We start from the raw sequence: 25,322 nt of genomic DNA on the forward strand, positions 1-25,322 counted from the left end.
GACTTCAACGGAAGGCACAAAAAAGGCAAGTTATGGTTGGATAATTACGAAATTAAGGGGGGACCACTTGGTAATCTCTGTTTAGTATACAACTTTAATAGGGGATGCACAAAAGAGTATTGATTAAGTAATTAGTAATGAATGAGTTGTTATTAGTTTACATGAACTAATCGTTACCTAGTTATTCATTAATGTCATACCTCCCAGTCTGTTCTCTATTAAAGGGACATTGTGTAACATTTTCAGTTGTTTATTGGCAAAAATTGATGTCTGCATTCATAAATATGTCATCACTGGTGTACTGTTACCTCCACCAATAATCTGACTTATTCTCGTAAAAGGAGAATTTCGGATTTGTTTGTACATTGTGCGGGTAAGTCGTCTGTGGGGTTCCATTACGTTTCGCCATCTTGAGAATACACCCGCCAGCAAGGGACATACAGCACCACCTTCGGCGTTTTCGTTGAGAGCCAGGCCAGCACTGCGTGACTGAGGAGCCGAAAGAGAGGAGCAAGAGGCGCTTCGCTACTACCCTGGCAAATTTGAAACAAAGTCCCACTCTTTGAGCATAATGCAGGATCATGCATATGCAGCATCATGGGAGACGGAATCCTTGTCGCCAAGAACGCGCAAAAGGGAATAGAAAAGGCAGTGTGACCGGCGAATTTAAAAAACGAAGGCCCACATCGGGGTAGCCTTTCCCAGGTAGAGAGAGCTGCTGAGGGAGAATGGTAATGCAATCACAGGCTAGCGCCGCTGTTGGCTGTTAGCTGCTGTTAGCGGCCAGTCGCTAACAACCTCATCCCTCTCCTCGCATCACTGCGCCGCTGTTAGCTGTTAGCTGTTAGCTGTTAGCCGCTGTTAGCCGCTGTTAGCGCTGGCCTGTGATTGTATTACCTTTCTCCTTCAGCAGCTCTCTCCACCTGGGAAAGGCTACCCCAATGCTGACCCTTGTTTTTTTAATTCGCCGGTCACGCTGCCTTTTTGATTCCCTTTTGCACTTTCTTGGCGACGAGGATTCCGTCTCCCGTGATGCTGCATAATACATGATCCTGCATTATGCTCAAAGAGTGGGACTTTGTTATGCGGCAGTAGTGCCGCTGGCCACTAACAGCTGTTAGTGGCTCAGTAATGCGAGGAGAGGGATGAGGTGTGTGAGGTTGAGCCACTTGTCAGTTGTCAAAGGACAAGAAGTGATTGGTTTGTTTCAATTTACATCCGCCCCAACAGTCCTATGTTGTAAACACAGCCAGCATGGTGAGGAGGGGGTTTGTCAACTCGCGTCGCGTGTGTCTGTGTAGGAGTCTGAATGAATACTCCATGTAGTATCGGATGACATGGTTTCATCAGTGTTATCATAGCTTTTTGGTACACAGTGGCTACAGTTGCAATACGTGTTTGAAACAGTGAGGCGCTAGAGTGCGCCATCTGTTTGAATGTAATATATGATTTCAACATTAGATGGGAGAAATTCCTACACACTGTGGGTTTAACACATTTTTATCGACTATACAGTCCTTGACTCTGAGTAATTCAGGAAGTACTCATTAACGATTAATGAATGATGAGGTCATTCCTGATTTGTTCCTTACTAACAACTCACATTCTTGTGTTCCCTGTTGTTACTCTTTTCAACTATCTTACAAATGTGTTCAAAAATTTATATTTTATTGGTAGTAAGGGTGCTTTCACACCTGCCCTGTTTGGTTCGGTTCAGTCGAACTCAAGTTCATTTGCCCCCTAAGTGTGGTTGGTTTGGGCAGCTCTGAACACAGCAATCGCACTTGGGTGCGCACCAAAACAACCGGACCGGGACCTTCCTGAAGAGGTGGTCTCGGTCCGATTACAAACAAACTCTGGTTCCGTTTTGTTTGTGGTGAGATCATGCTCCGACCTTGATCCAAACCAACTGCTTTCACGTTACGCATTGTTTGGGTTAAACATGAGCATGTTACAGTCCTGGAAGATTATTAATGTGCGCCTCCTCCTGTACTGCCTTAATATGCACATTCAATGCATCCAACACATCAAAACATTGATTTCTCATAGGGATGCACCGAAATGAAAATTTGTGGCCGAAGCCGAATCAAATTAAACGCTTGGCCGAATACCGAATGCTGTTGTTTAGTTTTTCATTAGTTTTTGCAGATGAACCCCCTCCAGATTAGTGTTGTCACGGTACCAAAATTGGGACCCACAGTACGATACCAGTGAAAGTATCACGGTTCTGAGTAGAATCACGATACCACAGCGAAAATGAGGCCGATGTGCCTTTTGTCATTTATAAAAAGATAAATCATTTTTCTATAATACATCAGTGTTTCCCATGAATTAACGAAACTATGGCGGCCCGCCATAGTTTCTAAATAAAAGATTTAGGCTGCCGAAAGTATTGACTTCTCATGATATAAATAATATCTCGAACGCTGTAGCGTTTTGTGCCGATGTGCTCAGGCTGTCAGATCCAGCGCTCGACAGTGCGAGCGTTTCACTCGACTAAAATAAGTGTGTGGGAAGTGTAAAAAATATTTAGGGGCACATGTGCGCATAAAAAAAAATCAGCCGAAGCAGCCTATATTTTTGTCAATAAAAAAAATATGATAATCTAACCGCAAATGTTGGAGGAACTCCAGCTGCCTTCCCTCTTCCCCGTGTGACACGGTTATGGGCGGTTTTCCAAGCCACTGTCGGCACAATGAATATAAGTCCCACTATTGGCTGGGTGGAAATAAGTCAAAGGGCTCTAGATTCCCGGCGCAGCGCAGGGTGGCGAACCCCGCGCAGAGCTAGTTTCGAGCAGTGCAACCCGAGGCGCGTTCAGTTTGGTAGTTTGGCAGACTGAGGTGCGCTGAGATGGGTGTGGTGGCGCAGCAGGGGGAGGTGTCGACAGATCCAGCTTGGCGCAGTGACAGTTTCGTGCCAAAAGGCTTTGCCGAAGGTGCGCTAAAAGCTCGCCATCTGAAACCAGGTCTACTGTCAGCGCAGGCGGAGCGCAGCCGGTGTAAGCCGAAGTTTGGCTGACCGGCGGACAGTGCGCACACGTCACCAAAACCTCACAGGCAGGTTTCCAGAATATCAGGCACATTAACGATGCAATAAATACCCAAAAAACCACTATTCAATGCAACTATCTGCAATCAGCACATAAATGTATCTCTATATCGACTGTCCCGTCACATCTGATGCCAGATCAAAGGGGATTGGCACCGTTTGGCACGCGTAATGGAAACCCAACACACAGCTGCAAACTAATGAGTTCACATCCCTCTCAGCCAACCACAAACAGCCACAGCATCAGATAGGGAGTATATATTCAGCATCTGTCATCTTAGAAAAGAAACAGAGTGAGACTGCGAGAGAGAAAGAGAGCGCGCGCGCACGAGAGAAACGCATCATTGATTTACAATTGTGGTGACCTCCTCTCAGGCTACCTTTGCATCATCAGCCCGTGGAGGTCTGCTTGTAGTTCCGTATATTCGGACACTGCAAGCTTGGACCTCCTGGACCAAAACATCAGTTTCCTCCTGGGAGAAGTTTGGCCGTCTGACGCTGCTGCTCTCTTCTGCCATGGCGAATTGAGTAAACTCATTACGCCTTCGTGTGGTGCATTTAAGGGCGAGGAGAGGGGCTCATTTGATTGGTGCGATGTGTGTAAATCCCACTCCACGCCTTCTCTCCTCCCTCTTTCCGACTTGCGCAGGTAGGAGGGACGGAGGTGGGACAGACGAGTAGCTGCGCCAGGGCGCACGGTGTGCCAAACTTGCAAAATCCGCCTGGCCATACCCAGTTGGCGAAGCGCAGGTGCGCTGCGCCCCCGCCTCGCCCAGACTGCGAAACTAGAGCCCAAAGTGTGGAGAAGAGGGACCGGGAAAAGCAGCGGACCTCCGGGGAAGCCTGCTCCGTTCTCCCCGCAGTTAGGGACCGTTCGCCATGGTACTGCTGCTGGGCAGGGTGGAAATAAGTCCTGCAGAGTTACAGAGGACCCGGAGAATGTTTTAGGATAGTAATAACATTATATAAGATAATCATATTACAAAGATAATATAAGATAATAACATTAAAGACAAAATTAAATTGCAATACTTTTTCAAAACTTGATGATTTTACCTTTCTGTACATTTTGTATACAAATTCATTTCAATTTCAATTTACAATGTTCAAAACTTTCTTCCGTGGGTGGGGTGGGGGAGGAGGAATGTCGTGACCCCCGTTCAAACCACAACCGGTTGAAATCTGTACTCGCACAGTGTGCTCTTGAATGATTTCTTTTGCTCGCAGAAAACTATTTTTAGTCGCAAATGCGAGGTACCGTAGTACTACGCTCCTACAACATTATGATATCATATGTACGGTGGTGTTTTAGTACCGCAGTCTACCGTTGGTACCAGTATACCCTGCAACACTAGGCTACTCTAGATAGTTCAGTATTACATTCTTTGCAAACCGTTTTTCTTCTGTCACTCTCCAACACTTTGAAATATCGCCACACTGCCAACATTTTTCTCCATCCGTCACCGCACGCTGTTTGATTGCATCATCAAAACACGTTGCTATTATTCGGCCTTGCTTTTCACTTATTCCACCGAATACCGAATGTGTGTTTTTTTGCAATATTCGGCCGAATATATTCGGTGCATCCCTAATTTCTACTACCTAAAATCAAAAATTGTACCTCGTTTTCAAACTGTATGGTTTGCCTAAAATGAACAATGACAGCAATATAGTATACAATGACCAGTGCTAAAATCAACCCTCATAGTTGTCCCTTTTGACATTACAAAGTGTGGCATTTATCTTGCAAGTGTACTCTTCTTCAATGTTGTGTTTACTTTCTGGATTTTTCCTGCATGGAAATTCTGACCAATCAAGAGCAGCTTTCTCGCACAAGGCATTTTATCTGGTCCACTTGTAAATGCTGCCATGAGAACACAAACCAACTCTAGGCTGTTATTCAACTTGATAACAAAATTAGTCCCTGATTTGGACTAAAGCAAGAGAACTGTAAGTCTGAAAGCACCCTAATTCATTCAAATTTTAAAGGTCCAGTGTGTAGGATTTAGGGGAATTTATCGCCAGAAATAGAATATAATAGAATAAACAGTGTATAAACAGCCGAAAATAAGAATTGTGTTTTCTTACCTTAGAAAGACCTTAGTCATTGATATCTACGGAGGGTCCTTGTGTATGAAGACCGCCATGTTGCACCGCCATGTTTCTATAGTAGCTCAGAACAGACAAACCAAACACTGGTTCAAAATAGAGCCATTTATGTTTTCGTGTCAGCCACCATAGTTAGATGCTGGTCTGTAACAAAGAGTTTCACAAAAACACACTTTTTTTAAATTTAGTTTTTTTCATGTGGAGCTGCTTTATTCAGCATTTTTACTGGTTACAAATCAGCAGTTCTGTTTGTTTTTGAGAGTAAGAGACCTCTGCAGATAATTTGGCTTGTGGTAAAAATCCCCTGAACATCTGGATCGGAGATAACATAAGCACACATTAGCAGGCTCTGCGCAGTGAGAAGAAGCACTGATTTGTAACATAAAACTGCTTTATTCAGTGTTTTTACCAGTTTAAATCACCTGGTCTGTTTGTTTTGGAGAGGAAGAAACCTCTGCCGACAAATTGGCTCTCAGTAAAAACCTCCTTAACAATTAACAAAGGAACTCTAATTGGCAGAAGTTTTAGCTGGTTTTGATCTTCAGTCTTCACTGCTAGACACCACTAAATCTCCCTAAATCTTATACACTGTTCCTTTAAACTCACAATATGTGCGACAAATAATCACAAGTTAAACCATAAAAACTAGTCATAAATTCAAGGTTTTTAGCTAACTTTGTAGCTTGTAACTGCGTGACAGTGAAGTTAGTGTGTCACTGAAGTGAGTCAACAGAGGCATCATGAATGAAAGGAACTATGTCAGTCCTACAGCATAGTTGAGGATTAGTCATTCAAAAGTATTCCAACATGTCAGGTCCCATTCACTGAGTGACAGCCCTGACATTTGCCTTCAGAACCTGATCCTGTGATATCTTATAGCAAACGCATCACTGTGAGTTAAGTCTAATTTCAAAATAGACTGGTCTGAAAACTGACTGTAGGTACGTGAAGCTAAATATATTGCCGATAAACAGCGCTGCAAATGTGTATTTAGTAGAAAAAAATTCCCCTGGGAAGTGTGATTTATCACTGCCCCCTGTTTGATTACTATCAGTGTCACTAATGATCCCTGGCTTCATATCAGTGGCACTTGTTAATATATTAGTGGAGGTTGGTATGGTAATGTGTGGACCGGTATGTCTGTGCTTTGGAAATTACGCCTATTCATCACAGTTCACATGCTTATTGTCCCTGCCTTGTGACACTGTTGTTCTCAGACATGTAATTGTGTGTGCGCGTGTGTGAGTGTGGTTGCACTAGAGCTCGTGTCTCTGGCCTACACCCCGGGTGATGCTGTCGAGGATAGGATGTCACAAGACATTACATCACTTCTGATCTCTTTAAATCTCCTTCCATCCAGTTGAGGAAGTGTAGGCGGCAATAATGAAGAAAGAAAATGCCACCTCTAACCAGGAACATGCCTGAGGCAAAGTGATGATGTCTCACAATGGAGAGTTGACCCCAAAAGAGTCGGCTTCTCACCTCCCACACACTTACAGTAATTCAGAACTGAGTCGTATTTCCAGCCATCAGTTGCATCACATTCAGGTCTTTCACAAAGTGCTGCAAATTGAAATTGCAATTTAAATCCACGACTGGTCTGGTGAGAGCACTTGTCAAAGCAGGTAAGTGTGAAGAATGGAGCCCTTTGATAAAGTAAACTCAAAGTGGTGTTTTACCAAAATGATCAGTCTGGTCAATTTGAGCCCACAGGTTGAGACCAGCTTGTTGACTGCTACCTGTCCAACACAAAGTGCCAATCCAAACTAAACCAGCTGCTGAAGAAAGTCAAACATGTAGCAAGCCAGAGAGCAGGAACTTCCTGGTGTTCTGGCTGGTTGCCTGGCAGCAGCTCCAGACCGAAAAATAGTTCCAAACATAATTCAGTGTAAAATGACAAATTTCTATTTATACACATTCTGTTGTTGCATGGACTAAAGATCAAATATATAATATGTTTATGAAAGACCTTTAGAGGTGCTGGTAGGTCTATTTTGTTGCATCTGGACAGAGCCAGGCTAGTGTTTCCCCCTGTTTCTAGCCTTTATGCTAAGCTAAGCTAAGCTAGCTGGCTGTAGCCTTCTATTCAGCAGACTCCAAGCGAAGGAGCATATCAGCATAATTCCAAAATGTCAAACTATTGCTGTTTAAAGTGCAACACACACCGCCGCCGCCGCGGCGCTGTGGCCGTCAAGTGCCACCCCCCAACACACACTGGCAGCGGCGCGCAGCGGCACCATCGACGTGTATTTCCCACCCCAGCCCACTAGGTGGCTGTACCTACACTAGTTGCCAACGGTTGCCAACTGCTAGTAACGGAAGAAGAAGAGAAAAATCTTTGAGGCAACAACAACTTGGATTTCATGGGTGAGTTTCTTATCAAAGTCGTCTTATTAAAAATTTGAAACAACCGGAGTTGATACTACAGCGGCCGAAACGTACATAAAAGACTTTTTTCGCAGCACCGCCACGAGCGCCGGCCGCCCTGGAAATAGAGCAGTGGGCTGAAGCAGAGTGGCGCAGCGCGGCGGCCGGCGCCAGTGTGGGTTGATTCATAGAATATAATGGAGGCGGGCGTTTTGACGCACGGCGTATGGTGGCAGTGTGTGTTGCACTTAAGTCGAAACAGTCATAAATAGATTTTTGTAGCCCCTCAGGGCAGCAGAAACAACATCACTAATCTTAGGCTGTCAACTTTTAAGATAAGGGGAAACTGATGATATCTGGGGTGTGTTGTGATGATGAGTAAGCGCTGATGAAATAATGAGCAGAATTGAGTGTAAGATTTGAGTTTGCTAATATTTTTTTTACAACTGAGAGGTGCTTATGGACAAATGATGTCTCACTAACACAAGCAAATTAAACAGCTGGACTGAATGTTTATGATTAAGTGGATCTATAAGTAATGTGTGATATCAGGCAAAAGTGAATGTAGCACCATTATAGATATAATGATGCCTCTCATATTCAGTTTCTACAGTCTGGCTTTAAATAACCACCTCCCCCTCTGCATTGACAACTTCCCCTATCTCCATATGGGTTAGAATTTCCCTACAGATGCACATATTCTCCCATTGAATTTGTTTTTATGGATCACAACATTTGTTGGCCTCATTTTGTGCATACACACCAGTTATAAATGAGACCCCTGATATATGGTTGTTTAGCTGCTAAATGCTGTGTTGTGTTTAACAGCTAGTCACTAAACTTGTATGTCTGCTTGTTGGTGCTGAGTCAGTAGCAAAGTTGGTTTTTAGAGCTTTTTCCACTGAAACCAGCTAATGAGCACAGTGAGAGTAAGCCAAAAATATAAACTTGTGGGCTGTAAAATCAAAACAATGACATGAAATTTTTCATAGGCATGACCAGATGGGGCTAATGAAAATCTTGGAGTGGTACACCAAAACCAAAAGCCATAACAGAATTTCAGGAATTTCGTAGTCCTAGTAAAAAAACTATGTCAATATGGAGAGTTCAAGAATCACATACTTTGATTTCTTATTTTACAATTAATATTACCAATTGTCTGATATGCATAGACTTATACTAGTGCAGTTAACATTTTGAGTTCCACAACAATCCTGTCTTAAAGGATAACTTCGGTATTTTTCAACCTGGGCCCTATTTCCCCATGTGTATGTGTGTGTATGATTCATAGGTACAACTCGTTCTAAAATTGGTTCAGTATTGAGGGAGGCGGCTGCAGCCGGGAGCCGCGAAACGAGCTAAAACAGTAACGGGGGCAAATGTGTCCTGTATAAGTTTGCGCATTAAAAGTGCTTTTTTTCGCCACTGACCGGTTCAGATCGCCAGTGCTATCTCTGTAAATAGCATACTAAGTGTTTCCCTTACCTCTGGGCTGTGTGTGACATCATCCCACGAGAGCTTTGCTCCACTGTGTCTGTAGCTCTCTCTACTCGTGGGACAGCCATTTTCTTGAGGAAGAGGTTTTTCAGGATTGGATGTCCTCTCTTCTTCGGCTGGCAGTAGTCATCTTGGGAGAAGTGAGCACTGCAGACCCGATGGTCTGCAAGGCGCAGTGTCTGGACAGGAGTGTTAGCATCCATTTGTAGCACAACTAGCCACAACTTCAGCATCTCACCGTCTGACAAAGGCAGCCTATGAAAGCTGTATGGGGTGTTGTGCGACATCCTGTTCTTGCAATTTGGATAAGCACAAACACGAACCATTGTTTTCAATCGATGCAGTAAAACTCACAACTGTACTCCGGGACAACCAGCGCCACTCGGAGCGGTGCTCTGCATGGCTCCTCTGTTCCGGCAACAAATAAAGCTCTTGAGAGATGACATCACAGCCCAGAGGAAGTGAAGGGTAAGGGAAACGCTTAGTATGCTATTTACAGAGAAAACACTGGCGAGAAAGCACTTGAAATGCGCAAACTTTTACGGGACACATTTGCCCCCGTTACTGTTTTAGCTTGTTTCGCGGCTCCCGGCTGCATCCGCCTCCCTCAATACTGAACCAATTTTAGAACGAGTTGTACCTATGAATCATACACACACATACACATGAGGAAATAGGGCCCAGGTTGAAAAATACCGAAGTTATCCTTTAATGTGTATCTATACATAAGTGATTCATTGTTTTTCAAATAGGCTAGTTGTCCTTGTCCTTCAGAAGACAAAATTACTGCTTCGAAGGAGTACGTTGATTGTAAGGAACAAAACATTTGCTGAGAACAGGCCTTCTCAAGTTTAGGGAAGAAGCAAGGGTACTTTTTCATTCATTTTTATTTAGATATCTTGCGGTCAGAGTTCAAGGGACCCCTTTGAAAAAGGTCATGCCAGTCGTTCTCTTGCCAAAATTTAGCTTAACTTTTTATTTTTTAGCCCCTTTCCTGATAAGCTACGCCAGCATGGTTGGTACCAATGGATGCCTTAATCCCCCTGACCCCTCTTTGGGGCACCACTGCTGTGTCCAGTGATAATCCTCTGTGGGTTTGTTACAGTGAGTGAGCCCTTTTACATCCATATAGTTTTTTGATCCACTGTTATATAAAATATTTTTATAGCAGCTTTAAGCAACTAAAACAAGCCAGACAGAGCCCATTATTTGCGCAACAGCAAGGTCACATGTCAGAAAATATAACGATGTTGTTTTCGGAATTTGAGCGAAAACATAAATGCTTTTCCTGGTGTGTATGGTGTCTTTCAGCCCAGCAAGAAACTACCTCCTTTTTGTAATTAAAATGGCATATTTCAACACTTCAAAGGCTGTAATAACTCAGAGATTGGCATGTATGTCAGGCTATTACTTGTAACTCCTGTGACAGGCTGACAGATCACATGCAGCAGCATCATTGCCTTAATGACACCATCCTGATGTTGAGTTGACTCCATTTAAACTAAAGTAATCCTGCACCATTTCTGCTACTGTTGCACATGCAAAGCAACCAGTCTCTAAATTTCAGTTGCATAATAAGAAGCAAACAGTGCGTATGCATCAGGTGCAACGTGTACTGCACTTACTTGTTTTATGTCTCAGCAAGTAATGATGTTATTACTCCTGAGAGTTTTCACTCACAGGTATAAATATGACATGGCAATCAATATTGTTTTAATCTATTCCTGTGATATTCATGAGACATTATGGAGACTCCTCCATCTAATCTGTCACTCTGCCTACCTGTTGCTCCCATAAACCAATAACACATTGTATGTTGCCTTGTCAGTGTGATAAATGATGACATGGCTCCCCAGGTAGATAAATGCCCTTCACAGCAAATTTTTATTAATTGAATCTGTGAGAGTGATGCCTTTTAATGATCTCCCCTTGTTCTGATTTGTGAATATGTAAATCTCTAAATGTGCATGAGATTTTCCAAGTCTCATTCCGAAGTCATCGAAATCCAGCACTTGGTCGGTGACTTCTGGCGTCAGACAATGATGGAAAAAAGCTGTCCTTTCACATCAACATGATGCGTAGCCTGTTGGCGCTACACCACCGACTTTCACCCAGGAAGCTGGTGTTTGCTTCCTGTAAGATTGTAAACCTTGTTGTTTTGTCCTAAACCCATCCACGTGCTGTAGTTGCCTAAACCCAACCATGTGTGTTTGTGGTTGAAGGAAAAAAAAGTCAATTTGCAGTGTTGTACCGACATAGTGCATTTAATTTGAAAGAGACTGTATGCAAACTATGCATTTCTTGTAAAAGCGGAAGTGTATTTTGAAAACAGACAATACATGACTACAATGGGACTACAATGGGTTGCGCACCGGTGACGTCGTAGGTGGTAGAAACATGGGATTTTAACTGGCGGCAAATTCAAAACAGAGCTCTTCACACACTTAAAGTGTAAATAAAAACAAATCAGTTGAGTCTTTCCCCTTCGGATGAAATGGCCAGTCAGTCTACGTGCTACGGAGAGAGTTTAAGAGGTCCTGATCGCCTTCGGTATGACGAGAAAGTGAAAATGATAGGAGGTGTGTGCCCTTTTCAGCTGCCAGCCTCTGTGTGGACGAATGACCCAAAACAATGAGAAATTGGCCAAATGATGTTTGCGGACACACTTATCTCATCGAGTCTCCGTTGAGGCTAACTTTTAGCTGGCTCCGTTACCATAGCTAACCATTTTGCTGCAAGGGCTGTTCCTTGGTTTATGTTCAGTGTCCTGTCAATTCATTCATTCAATTCATGTCCTGACGATTCATTACTTAACATTTATTAGAATGAACTTCTTGGCTTTAAATATCTGATGTTATTGTTGAGATCAACTGACTTTAGCTAGCTAGCTAATGTTAGCCAACTAACCTGTGATGAAGTGCCTGCCACAGACGTAGGTGTAGTGACTGGCTGGATCCCACAGCTTTCCGTCTTTACCCTACCGTTTGATGGCTGTGAGCCACAGATGTCTTCTTTCCCCATTCTTCACTCTATCCTCTTAATTATTGTTTGCTGTGCAGTGAACAAAGCAAGCAGCAACTTTTCGGCATTATGAGCTCCTAGCTGCGACTAGCGTCTCTCCCGGGTTGAGTTCAAAACTTTCACCTAAAAGGGGGCGTGGCCATTGTGACGGCAGTGAGTGACGTTGCGTTGAAGTCATCTATGCTTGGAACAGGCAGGACTTAACATGGTGTCCTAGAGTGTCAACAAGCAACGCACCCAGGGTACCTTGCACGTCCTATCTTGATGTGGAAAGTCCAAGACCAAGCGTTAATATGTGATGAGATCGGAGTGCGAATGTGTTGAATATGTCATATGTATAGGAATCTGGAAAAATTTACTCAAACCTCATTTAATGCCTCATTTACTTGGAAAGACAAAGAAGGGCATGTTCATTTATATAGCACATTTCATATACAGAGGCACTTCAGAGGGCTACCTAAACACAGATAAAAGAACAGAGTATAGAAAATAAAAAGATCAATAAGTATTAAATGCATATAAGAGATAAAACGGATGATTCTTCAGCTCTTGAGAATTGCAAATGTGTGTTGCCATCTGTCTTTAACTTAAGTTTTTCTTTCGCCAAGGCTCACAGAATTTTAGCTGCCTCAGGGTAGCAACCAAAACAATGATGACATGGTGTGATGCAGCTGCAAATGTTACTGTACTGTTACTAACTGCTCTGAGAACAAAAAGAAACAGGCCTACCTACATTTTCACAGCTTTCTATCTAAAGAGGCTCTGCCAGCTCAGTAGCGTTGCTAACAGCATTGGTAACGGTATAACTTCTATTCCTTTAGAGGTTCTCACCTAGGGTGTGAATGTGAATGTACAATTTAGAGTTGGCAATAAATCTGCATGTTTTTGGATTGTGGGAGGAAATTGGAGCACCCAGAGGAGCCCCAGGGAGAACATACAAAGTCTGCACAGAAAGGCTTCAGCATGCCAGCAGATTTGAACCAGGAGCCTTATTGCTGCACCATTGTGCTGTCCTACATTGTAACCCTAAGGACTGTAATGTTGTTGGATAGCTAGAGATTGCTTAACCTTAGCTAACAGACAGAGCAACATTGCTGCAGGGTTTCTGCTGACACAAAGTCAACAGTAAGTAAATAACAAATTCATGTTTTTTTTTTTGTTAACATTACAATGGATATGCATGACTCATGTCAAAATCTGTCATGTTTTCAGTAAATTACCATAATCTATGTATCTGTAAGGGACAGGTCAAAGTGACTTTTTTTGTGTAGTAAGGTCTTTGTTGTAAACAAAGGAGAGGATAACCGCACACAAATAATTTAGCTAAATATCAGTAAATCTACTTAATGTATCAAATATGTAACAAGTGGCAATTTCCCAATGGGCAGTGTTTCTAATAAGTTAGAAAAAGCACCTTTATGCTCCCATCTATTTTAATGGCACCTTAAGGTCTAGTACCAATGGATTTTTCAATAGATTTCTGTTATTAACTTTTGCCTGTCAATAGCTATGAAGTCACAATGTTTCTTAAATTTGTCACATAGTCCTCAAGAAAATATTTGAAATATTGGGTGGGTGATTAGACGGTTTCTTTTTGAGATTTGAGATACTGGATTTGAGATTCTTTGGTTGCTTCAGCAGTCTCAGTTGTATTGTCCATGTTTTATGTCTGCACGGAGTGTTTGGGAGCTGCTGTCAGTCCGGTGATGTCAATGTATTGGTAACACTTACTGTGAAGTGATTGTTCGGAAGTGTAGAGCAAAACACTATTATCATCGCTCAGCACAAATGCGCAACAATAATCTTGTATGTTGTCACTCTTCTGACAGGAGTTGATAACAAGAATGATAATGAGGATGCTGAAACAATATACATGAGAAACGTTAGATGATGATGAAGAGTGAACAATTGTAGGGAATCAAAGGGGTGCTATTATTTTGTTTATGTAAATCATAACATGAATTCCCCCAATGCAGGCACTGAAATATTGAAATCACTGTCTTCCAACAAATCTTTTAAATTGGAACCAATAAACAGCTTGACGCTGCTGCTCATAACCATGATGTTGTGACACTGATGATAGTGGCAATGGCAGCCACTGTGGTGGCTTACCGTAAGCTGTTCTGAGCCCATTTTTGAGCTGATCCACACTGATTGGATATCCAGTTGAACCCAATCTAACCCCTTAACAGGAAATGGATTTCCCATAATGAAATTCACACTGAACTAAACCCGGGCAATGGGACTCATTTAGAGGCGTGCCTACCTGAGCACAGGGAGTCTTTTCCAGCCCCGCCAATCTGGTGCTCCCAGTCATGATTTGGAAACCATTTCTGGGGCGATGCTGGAGATGCTTTAAATGTCTTACTGTTTCCTTGGAAACAGCATTACCTGGCTGCACTGTCAAGATCGGTTGCCACTGATGTTCATGGACAGACTCCCTAACACTTGGAACTCTTGTGAAAATCGACCTCTACACTATTGGCCTTGGAGAAAATGTAACGGTTGTAGAAATGAAATAACCTTTCTCTGTATTTTTGTTTTATTATGTATGTGTGTGTATATATATGTATATGTGTGTAGGTGGATGGATGCATATATAAAAGCATCATTTCCTGTGCTTTCCTTTTGGTTATGTTGTATGGCTCCTTCATGTTGATTTAAGTGTCTTGTAAGCCCATGAGGGCTGGGCACCTTTGGTGTATGACACTTGGAAATAAAAAAACAAACAAACAAACATTACATCACGACCACCAGATGATTATATAGATCCCTAGAAATGTCACCTGAAAGCTTTCTAGGTCATCAAATGTATTCTTTGCTGTAAGATACAATGCAAACAGAAAAAAATATACCAACAATAACAGTGACACCTAACCTTCTTTACTGAAAATTCCATATTTATTTAAATATAGTTTTAAGTGTTTGATTTTGTTGTATTTATTCCAATTTATTTATTCAGATAGTACAGTTACAATAAGTTTAGAGAAATGTTTAACCAAGCTTTATGCCCTGGTATGAGCATTGAAAAGCTGTTGCTTTACTCCCAATAACAATGCAGTATCTGAATTTATTTTTTACAGTTAATTTATAAAATTACATTCATTGTTTTTTTAAATTGTGCATTGGCGGTAATAACATGAGTAAGTCAAAATAACTCAACATAAAATTGATAACATGCACAATTTGGCTATATTTAAATATAGGTAATCTTTTGGAATGTAAACATTTTTTCTTATGTCAAAGCAGATATTTTTTTTTGTGTTGCAAAAACGGCAACTTCACAACTTGTATCTCATCAAACTGCCATATGATGGCCACAAGTTTCTTGTAATGGCAGCATTTAACCTACTTAAGCATACAAGAATATTAGGTGCTGAAATTTGTATCAAATCAGTCCATTAATAAGCACTTTTATTTAGCATTATTACACATTTTTTCGTCTGTTTTGTGAGAATATGACGAGCTATTATGTTGATGCACCACATCAATAAAAAGTTTGCCACCAGTTTTTCTCCGTAACTAACTTTTTTGGGAAATGTAGATTTCACCAAGTTTGTCTTCACTTTCTTTTGGAGGCATATTCAGAGCAGCTTGCCACAGGATGACCTCGCTCACTATAAAACAGCAATGTACAGTATTGGTGTTAAGTGAAGACAAAAATGTGGTGATAGAGTAAAAAGATGCTGATATGTTGTATGAAAATGACTGAAAAACTATCATCTGAACTCATTTGTCATGGCCTCCCAAAACCATAAACGGAACAAATATTATTCATGTGAACATTTTCTGATCTGCCATCACAACGGTTACGGTTTGGTCAGGTTTAGGCAACTAAAACTACCTCTTTGATGTTAGTGGGAGATTGAGGTCATGATTTAAAGAAATTAATGTGTAATGTCTATGGCAAAAGTCACATGATTTGTTGACCCACACCATGTCACGCTAAGAGTCGTACTGTTATTCACACAGCTACCAGTAAAGAGGTCCTTGTCAGGTAAACATAAGCACACTGTAGGTTCTTTGAGGCCTTTGAACAAATGACAGGATCTGTCGAGAGAGAGCAGAGTACAGTGGGAGATAAGACAATGCTATTCGAATGAATAAGAGATGTTACAATATTCTTTCCTGTGATCAGCTGGATCTCGTCTGGTGCAGTCCTGCTTTCTTTCATCTCATGCTGCTCATCCATATTCCACTTTCTGGAGCAGCTCGCTTTCAAGCACCAACGATAATGGGCCTTTTTGATGGAGATTTATAGCGATTTCCTTACAAAGAGGAAAGGAAATGCATTGTGAAAAAGTGTCATTGCCCATTTTTGTGCCAGTAATGTGTATGGATGTGAGATTGTTTCACATCCATTGATGAAACATCAGTCCAGCAGCTGCAGAAGTGGTTATATCTGCTTATCACAGCATCCTGCCCGTCATTCAGAGGCTGTTAGTGAGCTGGAGATGCAAGGCTTATCTAACCTCCAAAAGACATGACAGACAGCAGCCTGAGCCAAGGCCGGCTGCTGCAAAACTGTCAAGCCGGTAAAAGGTTCTGCACCAAATTAATTTCCACCACCTTACCTCACCCTTACCTCTCCACTCCTTTTCCACTTCTCTTTTATGGCTGCAGAGCTATCAGTGTGTGCAGCTGTTGCAGATCTTTGATATCTTGGAGTGTTGTGGGCTTGGCTCCAGCTCACAATCTTAACCCCATCTCTCTTTCATACATATTTTGTCATTAATGCAGAAAAAGAGTGTAATCTAAGTCTTCACACTAGTGTCTCAATGTCTGCCTCCACTCCTCTCACCCCCTCCCTTCTCTCTGCTTCTGTATTCCTAGTCTATCAAACGGTATCAGTGGTGGATCAGAGAGTGAGGTGTTGTCGGTGTTCCTGCGCCATTCACTCAGCGGAGGCAAGCTTTTTACCACTGCTCAGGTGGGACTTCACAATTTTGATTAAGTGTTAGCCACACAAACAGGTTTTACATTGCTGCTCAACATATTACAAAGGCTGGAAGCCAATCCTGGTGATGAAAATACATGCACCCGATGTCATTTATTATGGATCCAGTGTGAATGAACAGAAACAACAGACATGACCTTGATGGCTGAATGCATGGCATAATCAGTCACATTTCAGATTGCACACTGAAGGAGAAGCATCTCCAATGATAGATTCACCAACAAGTATTCATACTAAAAAAATAATCTAATTTGTCTGTGTCTTCCAAAACAACCCATATAACCATTCCAAAAAAATTAATTTTATGAGTGTTTACTGATCTGCCAGCTCCATAGTTTGGTCTGGTTAGGCAGTTAAAGTTTTGGCAACTAGAACTACTATGTTAAAGCTGCACTAATACTGTACGTATTCTTATATTAATGGATCACATGACTGTGTAATTTGAAAGGGGATACTTGTAACAATAAGTCTACAGAAAATTACCACTCAGCTTAGATTTACAGGGCGTTTTGGTCCATTTTGAATCATTGGTGTGGTGAAGTTGAGTGCGGTGTATTTGACAGAGCTGGCAGTTCTGCATGATGAGATGCCACCAGAGGGTTTGAAAGTATGGCTATACGATACTTGCTTGCTGCTCAGAGTAACTCAGGCACGTCTCTCCTTCTCTTGTCTCACTGTGAGCAGGCAGGCAGGGGAGAGTTACTGTGGTTACGCCTATCAGCATTGCCAGGTCATTTTGTCATGAGCCTGTCATAAATTAAGCCTACGTGAAGTCTGGCAAAGAACGTGATAGTTTTTGTAACATGGATGCTGTCATGCCTGAATAATAGATGCAGGTCTGTGTGTATGCATGTGTGTTGGGGGGGCTGAGTGACACAAGTCCCATACACATATATACATATATTATATATGTATTTCCACCATAAATAGATGCAAAGGGCACAAACTGGTGCATAAAAATTCACCAGAATACAGGAGATTAAGTGTTTGACACTTTAAAAAGAGCCCCAGAACCCCTCTTTATTATGTGTCGCCTCCCCTCCTTTTGAAAGAAACCTAAATCGTTGTACCATATAACATGTTTACATATAATTCTTATTTGTGTGATTGATTGTGGTTGGCCGGTCTGGGTTAAAATGCCAGGGCCAACTTTTTGTCCCAGTGAAGTAGGAAAAAAAGGTATTAACTAACGTACTCAGTATCGGTATCACTTTAGGGGCACTGTTACTGGTATTGATATTAGGGATGTAACGATTACCGATATTACGGTAAATCTCGGTTAATTTTTACACGGTAAGAATTACTGTTTATATTTAAATTAATTGCATTATCGCGGTGGATTATCAGGATATGCAATAACAGCCTCATTCAAGTCTCGCGATGCAGGCGTTGCGTGAATGCGTAGCATTTGTAAACACAAAGAATGAAACCATGGCGGAAGGTGGTGATAGCTGCAATGGGTAGCGACACTACAATTCTGCTGGCTCATCTCCGTGACCATCATCCACAGCTTTACAGCCAATGCAAGTTATGCTATGCAAACGTCAGTTATTGTGTGAGGTACTTTGGTTTTACTAAGATTGTCATAATGTGTAACTCTCGACGTATACGGGACATTTGAGCCGTATCTGTCCTCCCAAATGGTGACTAGGATTTCCGTTTTCATCTAAGACACTTAGGAGCTAATACTAGCTGAGTAGCTAATAGCCGTATTAGCAGCTATGTTGCTAACATTAAGTGTTTCAAAACGAAACGGAGCTGAAAACACTGAGCGGAGCCGACAGAATATAAACCGACGTAACGTAACGCTAATTGAGATCAACTATGATTGAATCACTGTGATTATAGTTATTGTATGGTGAGCTAGAATCGATACAGACGGCCAGTTATGCTTTCTTGACATAAGCTCAAGGAAACAACATAAAACGCTGCCGTGTTAACCTTTGACCGAGAGCATGCACTCCTTTTCTCATACAGGTAATCCTCTGACTCACATGCACACTTCTAATGTGTGAATTATTCTGTGTAATGATGACCATTGCCCTTAGGGTTTTTTTGGTTTCTCCTGCACATTTGTGATATCTGTTCTATATATTGTATGTCTTTTGTTCTAGTCTTGCATTGTTTTGTTTTATATATTTCCTCTCGTGCTAATAAATAAATAATTAATATATAAATTGTTTACATATTTTGCTGACTGTTAAAATGCACCAGACAAATAAGCTTTGCTCCTGTAATTTGTTTACATATTGTGTTAATTTAAAATAAATTTTTCTGTTGCTGTGCCAATCCCTTGCCCCTTTAATGTGAAAGTTTCATTTTAATATAAGATTTTGGCTGTTAACATTTTGGTATGATAAGGAAGTTACAAGACTTAGTGAAGTTATTTCAATGTATCTATTTTTTGGACATTTTACAGCGCTTAAAAAAATATCACAATATTATTGTTTACCGTGATAATTTGGTCACTATAATCAAGATATCAAATTTTCCATATCGTTACATCCCTAATGGATATCATCATTTTTTAAAAGGTTTAAAGGTGGTTTAGGTGTTCGGCTTGCATATTCTCACTGCATAATCATATTTTCAACTGACATTATGACTGGAGAGGTTTAAAAATATCATCCTTCAACTGATTGTTTTGGTAAAAAAAAAAGGTTATTACCTGAATATAGTTCAAACAAAATAACGCATATGTTAAGGTGCATGCCAGGGATCTTCCGCAGATGTTTTGTGGCAGGATTACAATGGCACACTACTTCTGGTTTTGCTTCTGAAAGAGGACCATCACAACTGTAAGAGGTCACTTGTCACGAAAAGTGTGGATATAGTGTTTGAACAAATGACCGATGCTGTCATTTCTGTGGTCAGGTCAGTCTCGATTCAATGCTTTCATCCATTTCATCTGTTTGGAAACCCCAAAGGTCCTACATTATGTTCACCACCATTATGAACCACGGTATTTTCAGCCTCCCCATGCTGTTTTGTGTTGATTTGTTATTTGTGGCGTCCCCCTCTCCCAATCAGTTTGTTTGTCCAGCACTTGATTTGTTGTGTGTAATGAACACTATAGCCTCTAGGGGCTGCTAGCAGGGCTTTAGAGTTTTGGTCTTGTTATGTTTTCCTTCAGTGTAAATAGCATCATGAGCTGAAACCATATCCATGCCTTCCTCCTGTGTTAACCACTAGTGGTGTAGTGGGGGAAGGGTGGAGAAAGTGCGGAGGCAACAGGAAACCAGAGCAATGATCTTCAAACCATTAATTCATCCTTTCCGATTGGAATATCCGTCCTGAAACAGAGAAGCACTAAGCTTGGCCATCAGGGATTTGGAAGAAGCGTTTAGGAGGGTGAGGAGGTGGGAGGCATTGGAAGAGGGGAAGGGGGGAGGGAGGAGGGAGAGGGAACAGAATTGTTCATTTCCCATGGAGCAATGGTAGAGACTATCAGGTTCTGAGGAGTGTGCTCCGAGAGAAATTTTATCGCCTTTATGTTTTTGTCTCCTGAAAACAGGGCTCCTTATCTAACCTCACCTCCTTCTCTACATGTGGTAAAAAGAGAACCTTTATTTGTATTTTTATGGAGCAAAGCAAATCCGTTAACTCTACGGCTGTGGTCTGCTTTGTTAATGCATCGAGTTTTAAATCTAATTTTTAAGCACAACTTGGCAAAGCTGCATCTCCCTTGTGTTTGTGTAACTCTCTTTTCTCTCTGTCTGTCTCTTTCTCTTTACATTGTAATTTGTTTTGTTCCCTATGTGCTCCTGCTGTTAGTGTGTGTGTCTGTGTGTGTGTCTGTGTGTGTGTCTGTGTGTGTGGCACCACGTGAACATTGCTGCCATGGAGTCGGGGAAACGAGATGTGGGCGAGTGTCAGCCCGGATTACACCCAACCGGTCTCATCACTCTGGCACCCACACAGCACGAACTCCTGACGTAATGTAAATAGTCATATGGCCTAAGGATGAAGGCTATAGTCATCTTCATCATTATCATCACTTTTCGGATCATAATCTTCCCACCTCAATGCAGTGGCCCCTTTAGATCTCCTCAGCAGAATGTAATAACTCTCGACACAAGAATGTAGGTTCTTTTGACTGGAAAGAGACAGTGAACAGGACACTGAAATTTAATATCACATTTATATGATATTACATTTCTGTGTGTTGTGTCCTTGGCAAGCTTTCTGTGTCTCATGTGAAACTACAAATATACAATTCACAATGCAATAATACCCAAGCAGTCCATTTAAAAGCAACATTAATTTCACTGCTGAAATCTGTGACATACACATCAAAGAAAGCAAGAAAACTACAGGGTGAAACAGCAGGCTTTGCTTATTAAGCGACACACATGCTATACATATATCATATTCTAGGTAACAGTTTGTATTGCATGGAAATGACATGTATGATGCAATACTCAGAGTGGGATTCCCATGTCTCTTAAATGTACTGTAAAATGTCCATGTTGTTGCTTTGAGTCCCTTGGTGTGTTGTCCTGCCAACTATCACCATATGTCAGATTTATCTATATGTATATTTTTTCTTCCTATGAAGTTTTTTTTTTTTCCCTCACACTGATGCATTTTGCACTCCTGGGGCATATGGAAAATTGCATCCAAATTCAAATACCAAATAGTGCTATTAGCAACAACACCGGCCAGCAACATTCCCAACGTCATTGGGAGCTCTTTCTTCTCCTGAAGTCAGTGCAATACAATTGCAACTGTATCGGGGGGCCATGGTCCCCACTGATACAGGAAATGAAAATAACTGGAGGCCGACATTACTGTCTGTCTGCAGGCTGCAGCAAGTCTTTTTTTAAACTACTGCAAAAGTAGTGGTACTTTGTGAAAGTAGACGGTCTAAAGCATCTATTGGTACTAACAGTGTTGGCATAGCTTGTAGGGAAGGGGGATAAATAACACTCCTGACTTAGGCTAGATTTTGGCGAGGGGACAACGGACATGGCCATTTTCAAATGGGTTTTATGGGTAGCCCAGAGTCTTCTTGAGAAGGCTTGTTTCCACTAAATGTTTTGTTCTTTACAATCAATGTCCTCCTTCAAACCAAAGCTGTCTATTTGTCTTTTTAAGAAAAAGGGCAACCAGACTATCTGAAGAACAATGAATCTCCAAATAGATGTATAGATACATAACAAATTTAAAAAGAATTGTTGTGGTACTACAAATGTTAACGGTTGTTACGCTGCTGGGCTAAACCTGGCTCATGAAACCTCATCGACTAAGGCTAGCAAGCCTGTAACGTAGTGGCTCTCCCGATGCGTTGCATTAGACGTGAGAAATGTGCCTGGACTTCCCTGGGTGAGTGTGACCTTTCCTATCTGGGGGTGTGTGAGGTTGACCCACCCCCAGGCCTCTGCTCTTGCCCCTTGCAACCAGCTCACTTTGACTGGACGAATCCATTGGACACTCTTCGGGTGCTGTTTTCGAGTAAATATGTATTTACATAGATGGTTCGTGGTGGTGTGTCAGATGTTTTCTTAGTCTGGTTTGTCTTAAGAATGTCTCCCTCGTGGCATGCCCATTCAGCTCAAAGGCCTCTCCAGTTCTCCCCTAGGTAATAAGCCAGTACAACCAACCCCCAAGTGTGACGTCAGTGATGACCCTGCCTACTTACACCTGTTGAAACCACTCCCACAAGACACTCATTTAACTACCAACAAAGCTATCATAACAGTGGTATTAGTCTATGCACATTAAATAATTACTAACATAAGTTTCTAATTTTACAGTTAAAGTATATCAGTTTACAATTTCTTAACTTTCATATTGACATAGTTTTAAACAAATCTATATACTTCAGGGATGGCTTTTGGTTTTAGTGTACCACCCCAAGATTTTTAGTAGCCCCATCTGGCCCCCCTGTGAAACATTTCTGGGGACACTATTGGCTGAATAATATATAGGACTTAGGTGCCATGGATTAGCATTTGTACTGGGCAAGTCTTCCTCTTCCTGCGCCTCACCCATAGTGGGGGTGAGGGAGAAGCTGAGCAATACTCAACATCAGGTCAAAGCTAACATTAATACCTGTGACTGTGTATGTCCTGGCCATTCATCCTGTTTTATGTTGGAACATCAAACCACAGCAGGGAGACTGAGATATGAAACCCCTTACATGGAATCTTCCACTGTAGTTGACATGACATGCATACAGATGTACGCTCACACACTATAGATGCATATGCAAATGCATACAAGCAAGTGTGCACATGCATATGCACACCTTCATTATGTGCATAGCCTGGATGCCATTAGTAAAGGGAGATAATAGATTTTAGATTTAGCAGCCCACAGTGCAAAAACATAATTTGTTAACAGGTAGCAATGGCATTTGGCTTTCATTGCTATATAGGGATTAAGCAAAGGTGAAAAAAATACGTTAGTATTGATTGCCCTTCTAAGGAGCTGAAGCCACTTTGACTATAGTCGTCTTTGTTTAATTCCAGTCTGTCCCTTTCAGCAGTGTGTGCTCTTTACTGTGACCTCTAATAAGTGATGTCATCAGCCATCACAGCTACTGGTGGGAGGGCACTCCTCTGGGACAGCCCTTTCTCGTCATTTGCAGTTTGAGAGGAACTAGGAATGTCCTCTCCCTGGGCCCTGATTACCCAGCTTCCTTTGCATTTGCAGAACAAGCCAAGCCCATGAGCGATGTAGCTTCTGTGTGTGTGTGTGTGTGCGCGTGTGTCTATCTCACACACACACACACACACACACACATACATGCAAACATTCTTATGTAAACTCACCACATGAATAACTTTGTTATTTTGTCACATAAACATTCACTGCTCTGCTGCATGCTCACACATGCACACACGTGCACACAAATGCGCACATACACTCACACATTCTCTTGCACACTTGCATATTTGTGCCTGTGTATGCCCCTGCTCACCACTCTCACTCTCACACACACACACAGACACACACAATCTTCCACTCAAATCCGAACCAAATTGACAAACTGTGTGCTTCAGCAGACAGCTTTTGTGCTTAGAAACAAAATGAACCCCCTGCTGTCACCCACACAAACAAACAACACACACTCAGTGTGATTTGCTCAAAGTTCAACAGAAGGGGCCAGCGGGCAGACAAATTGCAGTTTTTGTAAAAATCTGTTGTTAGTAAGGGGTGCTGAATGTTATCATTAGAGTTAAGACATTGCAAATGACTGGTTTTGGGTGGTTGTGGCTCGGTAGCATGTGATTTTCACTGTGCAGAAGATCTGCTTGTAGATATGTTACGATTTGTGACCTCAGTGAAAGGGTGAAATCCATTCATGCAGTCCATCATTCCTCTAGATGACATCCGACTGCACTCACACCCTGAGGGGACAAACACAATAAACAACCGAATTGTATTGTGCATTTACTAAGGCGTCAACAAGTCTAGGCTGGAAAATACTTCCTGGTCTATTTTACTTTCATAAGTGAGTTATTTTGTTATGAGTAGCCAAGCATACCAGAAGTTCAAAGCAGACAACTAAAGGCTTTGCCTCCGGAGTTGTTGTGACAAGGAGAATAATTGCGTCATGACCAGCGTGACGTGCAGTTCAGTCAAGGGATGAGTGTATTAAAATTCACAAGGTTCGATGGTCAGCGCTGGTCTCGCAGACAAGATGCTCATCGATGCTGAAGAAGCATCAACAAACGTGACAGTGAGCAAAGCGGAGCACTCAACAAGAGCTCTGTGTATTTTATCACTCGGTGCCACAAAGGAAGACTCTGAGTGAACTGTTTGAATTCTGGGATCGTCTGATTAAGGTCCAAAAGTAGATGACTAACGCTGTCTGCATCCCTCAACATTTGCCAAACAGATTTATCCTCCAACAAAATAAACCATATTCAGCTTTTACAGGAGCTTAAATTTAAGGCTACAGGTTTGTAATATTTTGTCAAATGGTGGTAGGGCTAGTATTTTTCAGGCTAGTCTCCTATGGTGGAACTGTTTTTGGATATAAAAACAAACAATTCTGCTACAATATAGTCGATATATAAGTGAACCCTATCAAATCGGCACTTTTTCTTAAAAGAAATCATCTCTTTCATTGTTAACTTCTAATTTGATTAGTCATAGTCAACTCTCATGACTGACTGCTTTCTCAACAGTTCTTTTTAATGTCAATTTTTTTTTAAATTCTCTACAGTTGATACACTTCATTATGATGTATTTAGTCTTATCTCAATATCATTATTTTCGACATTTGAGAATGGCAACCTAATTTTTTTGTTACTACTTGAAATTATCAACAATGACTACATTCTAAATTTTTAATTATTAGTAGTGTAAT

The 25,322-nt window shown here is 41.6% G+C and overlaps 1 long non-coding RNA gene across 1 annotated transcript in view; it reads left to right on the plus strand.

The window, feature by feature from the left end:
• LOC117260676 (uncharacterized) overlaps window positions 1–25,322 on the plus strand; it is a 69,811-nt gene that overhangs the window by 39,651 nt on the left and 4,838 nt on the right. The window contains exon 2 of the long non-coding RNA XR_004501943.2: window positions 16,879–16,975. This is a non-coding gene — a long non-coding RNA (uncharacterized LOC117260676). The remainder of the gene's footprint in view (window positions 1–16,878; window positions 16,976–25,322) is intronic.

The sequence above is a fragment of the Epinephelus lanceolatus genome, chromosome 2, assembly GCF_041903045.1.
Source record: "Epinephelus lanceolatus isolate andai-2023 chromosome 2, ASM4190304v1, whole genome shotgun sequence".
Lineage (NCBI taxonomy): Eukaryota > Metazoa > Chordata > Actinopteri > Perciformes > Serranidae > Epinephelus > Epinephelus lanceolatus.